The sequence below is a fragment of the Suncus etruscus genome, chromosome 3 (genome assembly GCF_024139225.1).
Source record: "Suncus etruscus isolate mSunEtr1 chromosome 3, mSunEtr1.pri.cur, whole genome shotgun sequence".
NCBI lineage: Eukaryota > Metazoa > Chordata > Mammalia > Eulipotyphla > Soricidae > Suncus > Suncus etruscus.
The window spans coordinates 44,826,665-44,834,111 of record NC_064850.1 but is presented as its reverse complement, the minus strand read 5'-3'; the positions used below and the strand labels follow the sequence as shown (position 1 = coordinate 44,834,111).

Here is a 7,447-nt window from a genome sequence, read left to right as displayed (position 1 = left end):
TTTTTCTTGCCTAATAACTATAGCAAGTACTTCCAGTGCTATGCTGAATAGGAGTGGTGAGAAAGGACATCCTTGTCTTATGCCAGAATTTAGAGAGAAGGCTTTTTTCTCCATTGAGGACAATATTTGCCACTGGCTTGTGGTAGATGGCCTTAACTATATTGAGAAAGGTTTCTTTCATTCCCATCTTGCTGAGAGTTTTGATCAGAAATGGGTGTTGAATCTTATTAAATGCTTTCTCTGCGTTCATTTTTCTTGTTGTTAATGTTGTGTATTATGGTGATAGATTTATGGGTGTTAAACCATCGTTGCATTCCTGGGATGAAACCTACTTGATCATAGGGGATGATCTTCTTAATGAGGCACTGAATCCTATTTGCCAGGCTTTTGTTGAGGATCTTTGCATTTGTGTTCATCAGTGATATTGGTCTGTAATTTTCTTTTTTAATAGCGTCTCTGTCTGGTTTAGGTATCAAGGTGATGTTGGCTCATAAAAGCTATTTGGAGGGGCCGGCTAGGTGGCGCTTGAGGTAAGGTATCTGCCTTGCAAGCGCTAGCCAAGGAAAGATCGCCACCGCAGTTCGATCCCCCGGCGTCCTATATGGTCCCCCCAAGCCAGGAGCAATTTCTGAGCTCTTAGCCAGGAGTAACCCCTGAGCATCAGATGGGTGTGGCCCGAAAAAAAGAAAACAAAACAAAAACAAAAACAAAAGCTATTTGGAGGTGTTCCTGTTTTTTTGATGTTATGAAAGAGTCTTTTCAGAATTGGTAGTAGTTCCTCTTGAAAGGTTTGAAAGAATTCATTAGTGAATCCATGTGGGCCTGGGCTTTAGTTTTTGGGCAGACATTTTATTACTGTCTTAATTTCCTCAATAGTAATGGGGTGTTTAGATATGTTACATCCTCTTCATTCGACTGTGGAAGATTATAAGAGTCCAAGAATTTATCCATTTCTTCCAGGTTCTCATTTTTAGTGGCATAGAGTTTTTTAAAGTAGTTTCTGATTAACCAGGGCTCTTTTTAACAGCTTTCTCCACCCTTAAAGGGACAGACCCCTTTTAAGGGAGTGTAACCCAAGAAAATGCTACTCAGCTCCTACTCTCTGTGGCACCATTCAAAGAAGGCCTGTGAATGTCAGGAGATAAGTGAGGGCACTTTTCCTTAGTGATAGGAACACTTTTGGACCTTTCTGAAGTGAACAGCTAGTGCAATTGCATAATACTCCCCTTTTCCACAACTAAAGAAAGCATAGTTGGGACTCTGACAATAAATTCACAGAAGATTAATAAGCATAATAGGAAAGCAGTGTAGAACCATATTACGTTGTAGTGAGTGAAGATGGTAGCCTGGAAGACTCAACCAGTAATAGCTAAGTAATAACCATCTTTATGTAACCTATCTGCGAAGGACATCAGAATATCAGAACATAAGAAACTCAAAAAAGAGTGTTCAGACTGGGCTTGGCAGGCGGCAGCCAGGTCGTGGAGCGGTGCCATGGTGGGCAGGTGGTGCTGAGTGCTGAGTGAGACTCAGGCCAGGGAGAGGTGAGCCTGGTTTCAGCAGGAGGTGTCGCCATTGCTGTCCCGGGGACCTGAGGCCTCCTCCACCTACTTCCCCACGAGGGTCTTGAGGAGGCCTTGATGGTGTGGACAAGGGGTCCAGGCCATGGAGGAGCTGCGGTGAGAGGAGGGTGGCAAGGCGTTGGTGGTGATCCAGGAGCATGGCCAGACCACTGGTTCTCAAGTGGGAGTGCCAATGCCTGCCCGAGCACAAGCAGCAGAAGCTCTGGCACCTCTTCCAGAACTCAGCCACCGCTGTTGTCCAATTGCTCTACAAAGACCGAATGTGTCATCAACCTGGACTTTCTCTCTGGGTTCCTTTCCAAAACGCAGCCACCGTGGTCACCAATCTCTACAAAGAAAGTGTGAATACCCATCAGCGAAGCTTTGATATTGCAATTCAGATTTGTGCAATAAGGATATGTTGGTGTGGGTAAAAAAGCGCAGAACTATTCACAGAGAAGATTTCATCAGCTTCCTGTGTGGAAAAGTTCTTTCACCATGAAACTCTAGAGCTCCCCAAGACTGACTGTAGTGTCCCCTAACAGAGCTGCTTTAACAGAAACTAGCTCATCTGTAGAGACTGATTTGCAACCCTTCTGGGAAGCCATAGCTTTGCATAGTCTTAGTGATGCAATGGCTAGTATAAACTTGTATTTGAGTACCCCAGGCTCTCCTATCCACGCAAGCAGTGGATCAAATGCTAGTCAAAAGAGAAACAGACTCCACGATGTCTATTTGAACACTTTCATATCAGAAGAAATGGCACTCCACTTGGACAATGGTGGAAATAAAAAGCATACCTTAGTTCAGTGTGGCAATGTCATTACAGACTCACCAATCCATAAATGCAACCAAAATGCTCTAAAAAATGACAGTTTTCACACCCACCTTGCTGCTTGAAAGCCACTTGATACTCAACCTAGACTGTTCTTACTGCAAAGGAAACATGAGGCCATCTCCCCCGAGTTCACTGTCTCAGACAAGTGATTGCTTTAGCATTATAAAATTAAAAAATATATAGGAAAAAAAAAAGAAGTCAAGTGGTGGCACAAGAGGTAAGGCATCTGTCTTGCCTGCACTAGTCTAGTATGGACCACAGTTCAATCCCCCCCACATCCCATATGGTCCCCCAAGCCAGAAGTAATTTCTGAGCACATAGCCAGGAGTAACCCCTGAGCGTAACTGAGTGTGACCTGAAAAACAAAAACAAAAACAAGAAAACAATAAACCTAATTTTAAAGGAAGAACTAAGGATCTGTCTACTTTAATGCAAGGCAACCCAACAAACACACCAAACTTCTAGTAAAAGATGGCATTTGATTCCATGACAATCATCTCTTAATGTCAATGGACGAAATGCTCCTGTTAAAAGACAAAGAGTAGCAAAATATATAAAAAAATGTAATCCAATGTGTTGCTGCCTTTCAAGAACTCCATCTGAATACTCAGAACAAATTAACTCAAAGACTGGAGGACAATCATTCAAGCAAACGACCTGACAAAACTAATATCAGATGACACAGATTTTAAGCTTAACAAAGTTATTAAAAGACAAAAATGGATTTTTCTTAATAATCAAGGGATATTTACACCATAAGTAATCATGCTCCTAAACATATAAGAACCAAATGAGGGTCCAACAAAATACTAAAAACAATTGCTGATAGATTTGAAGAAAGACATCAATAGAAACAAATAATAGTGGAAGCTTTAACAACACCCTGGCATCCCTTGATAGGTGAACCAAGATAATACTTAATGAGTATAAAATAAAAAAAACCATGTACATAATGGCTTTGAGGAAGAATTAGATGAGTGACTGAATGTGTGAATATGTATGTATATATAAGTCTCTTTATATCTCCAGAAAACTGTACACTTTGTTCTCCAATGGACATGGGATATTCTCCAAGTGAGACCACATGGTGGGCCATAAAATATACTTCCATAAATCAAGAGGATGAAAACTGTATCATAACTACTCTCACCTATGATGCACTGAAAATAGAAGTAAACTACAAGAAGAATACAAATAAATAACCTTAAAATCTTGGAAATATAACAGCTCATTACAAAGCAAACCAGTGGGTACAGAAATCAAGAAAAGCGATCAAAAGATTCCTGAAAACAAATGAAAATGTAGGCATGAATTATCAGAATTTACAACTTTGCAAGCATTCATTGGGGAAAAAGACTGACAATAAATAACCTTTATAGCACAGCTAAGAAATTGGAAAATTATCAACAAATAAAAACCAAGGTACAACAAGGGCAGATGGAAAGAGCAGAAATTATATGGAATTGGACACCCACAAGAACAGTCATAAAGATCAATGATAGCCAAAAGTTGGTTGCATAGAAAAAATAAACAAAATTGATAAACCAATTAGCAAGACTCACAAAGAGAGAGAGAAACTTTTTTTTTTTTTTTTTTGTTTTTGGGCCACACCCGGCATTGCTCAGGGGTTACTCCTGCTGCTTGCTCAGAAAATAGCTCCTGAACAGACACGGGGGGACCATATGGGACACCGGGATTCGAACCAACCACCTTTGGTCCTGGATCGGCTGCTTGCAAGGCAAACGCTGCTGTGCTATCACTCCGGGCCAGAGAGGGAGAAACTTAATAAAAGAATCAGAAATAAAAGGGTAACATTACTACAGATACTGCAGAAATGCAAAGGATAATCAGAGATTACTCTCAGAATTTTTATGCCACAAAACAAGAGAACTTGGAAGAAATGGATAAATTCTTAGACTCTATAACCTCCCAAGGTAGAAACAGAATGATCTGGAATACCTGAAAAGATCTATCATGTCTGAGGAAATTGAAATAGCAAAAAAGACTTCCTTCCTAAAAGCAAATGCCCAAGCCCAGATGGATTCACTAGTGAATTCTTTCAAACCTTTAAAGAGGACAAACTGCTGATCCTTTTCAGGCTCTTCCAGAAACTGAAGAAACAGACACTTCCAGAGAGTTTTTATGAAGCTGCCGCTACCTTGATACCAAAAGCAGAGACACCACAAAAAAGAAAAGAAAATTTTTGACTGACATCCTTGATGAACAGATAAAAAGATCCTCAACAAAGTGCTAGAAAATATAATTCAACAGCTCATCAAGGTTATATGCCATGACCAAGTAGGATTCATCCCAGGGATATTAAGATGATTTAACATATGCGAGTCCATCAATATAGTACACCACATCAGTAAAAGAAAAATAAAAATCATGATCATATCAAGGATTAAGAGAAAGTATTGGACAAGATTCAGCATCTATTAATGATAAAAACTCTTAACAAAATCAAAATTGAAGGAAATATCCTAGATTGTTGAATTAAATAATTAATGATGGGGCTGGATGGAAGTGGATGGTGAAGGATGGAGGACTTTGTCCTTAGGCCCCAGCCACGTGGCTTCATTCCCCATCAACCAGCAGGTCTGGGGTCCAGGAAAGCGACAGGTATTGAACTCACTCACAGGCAGGCATCAGGAAGCATCAGCTTTATTCATAACCTTTTAAGCACTCAGCCATTCTTAGCTACCCTGCATCTTAACTCCTTTCAGCCATTCTCCTTTGACCTCCATGCTGGTCAAGGACCAAAAGAGGCAAAGCCCCCAAAGCCAGAGAGCCCAGCAGGGCAGAAGCCCCTAATCCCCTGGCTCAAAGGCTTATCTACCTTTTCCAAGACCCTTCCCAGGAATGGGCGGGGTCTTGCAGGTAAGGTCACACATAATATCTGGTTCCCAAGATTTCTCCCAGAAATGAGTGGGTCTCAGGTAGCTACACCTAAATCCAGGGTGGAGTTACACTAGATATAGTCAAAGTCATTTACAACAAGCCCATGGCAAGCATTGTATTCAATGGGGAAAAACTAAAAACGTTTCCTTTAAGATCTGGCACAAGATAAGGTTGCCCTCTCTTGCCACTTCTATTCAATATATTACTGGAAGAATTTGCCATAGTAATAAGGGAAGAAACATATATCAAGGACATCCAGATAGGAAAAAAAGAAGTCAAGTTCTCATTTGCAGATCAAATGATACTGTGTTTAGAAAATCCTAAAGACTCTACAAAAAAGATTGAATAGACTTGTATAGTAAAGTGGTAGGCTACAAAATAAAGATGCAAAAATCCATGATTTTCTACACACAGATAATGAAAGAAAAAAGAAATATTAAAAAAATAATTCCACCATTGACAATTGTGCACAGAAAATCAAGTACCTGAAGTCAATTGAACTAAAGAGATGAAAGTCCTTTACAATGAAAACTACAATACACTGCTTTAAGAAATGAAGAGGGGCCGGGGTGGTGGCACAGTGATAGGGCATTTGCCTTGCATGCAGCTGACCTAGGACGGACCATTGTTTGATCCCCCAGTGTCCCATATTGTCCCCCTAGCCAGGAGTGATTTCTGAGTGCATTGCCAGGAGTAACCCCTGAGTATCACCAGGTGTAGCCCAAAAAAAACAAAAATAAATAAATAAATAAATAAAAAGAGGATACAAGGAAATGAAACCTATACCATGCTTATGGATTGGGAGGATCAATATCATTAAAATGTCAATATGTACCAAAGCATTGTACAGATTTAATGCAATCTCTACAAGAATATCCAGGACATTTTTTCAAAGAAGTAGGTCAAACACTTCTGAAATTCATATGGAACAATAAATGTCCAAGAATAGCTAAAGCAGTCCTTAGGAAAAATAAGTTGGGAGGCATCACTTTCCCCAAATTTAAATTGCACTGTAAAGCAATAGTCATTAAAACAGCATGGTATAGGAATAAAGATAGGCCCTAAGATGAATGGAATACTTGAATATTTTGAGACAGATTCACAATATATACTCAATTAATTTTTGATAAAGGAGCAAGAAATACAAAGTAGACCAAGGAAAATATGTTCAACAAGTGGTGTTGGAATAACTGGTCAACTACATGCAGAAAAGTGAACTCAGATCTCTAACACTGTGCACAAAAGTCAAATCAAAATTGATTAAAGACATTGATATTAGACCTTGTACATTAAGGCCAATATAGGCAAAACACTCCATGACACTGAGACTCATCACTGACCAAGAAAGCAAAGATAAACAAATGTGACTACATTAAACTGAAAAGCTTCTGTACCTCAAAGGAAATGATGACTAGGATACAAAGATTACGTACAGAATGGGAGAAACTATTCATCCAATAGCCATCTGATAAGGAGTTAATATCTAAGATATACAGACACTGGTAGAACTCAGCAAGAAAAAAAATCAATCCTATTCAAAAATGGGGAGAAGAAATGAACAGACATTTTTTCAGATAAAATACAGATTGTCAGAAGGCACATGAAAAAATGCTCCACATTGCTAATCATCAGGGAGATGCAAATCAAAGCAAGGAGATATTATCTTATCATGTGATGGCACACATCAAAAAGAACTTAAAGAACCAGTGCTGTCATGGATGTGGGGAGAAAGGGACACTCATTCACTGATGGTGGGAATCCCAATGTGTCCAACCTTTTTGAAAATCAATATGGTTATTCTTTAGAAAATTGGAAATTGAGCTCCCATATGAGTAATACTACTCCTTGGGATATACACTAGGAACACAAAAACTCAATACAAAAATGTCCTCTGCACTCCTATGTTTATTGCAGTACTATTAATAATATCCAGAATCTTTAAACAACAAGTGTGTGAGACTGATGAGTGGCTAAAGAAACTATGATACATCTACACAATGAAATAGTATGCAGATGTTAGGAAAAATGAAGTCATGAAATTTACTTATAATGGATAAATATGGAGAATATTAGGATGAGTAAAATAAATCATAGAAGGAGAAATAGATATAGAATAAGCTTACTCATTAAAGGATATAAGAAAATA

General features: G+C 39.0%; 1 pseudogene; it reads left to right on the top strand.

Annotated features, from left to right (window-relative positions):
- The first annotated feature begins 1,720 nt into the window (after positions 1 to 1,720).
- On the top strand, positions 1,721 to 2,462 carry LOC126004302 (telomere attrition and p53 response 1 protein-like; annotated as a pseudogene).
- Positions 2,463 to 7,447: the final 4,985 nt, after the last annotated feature.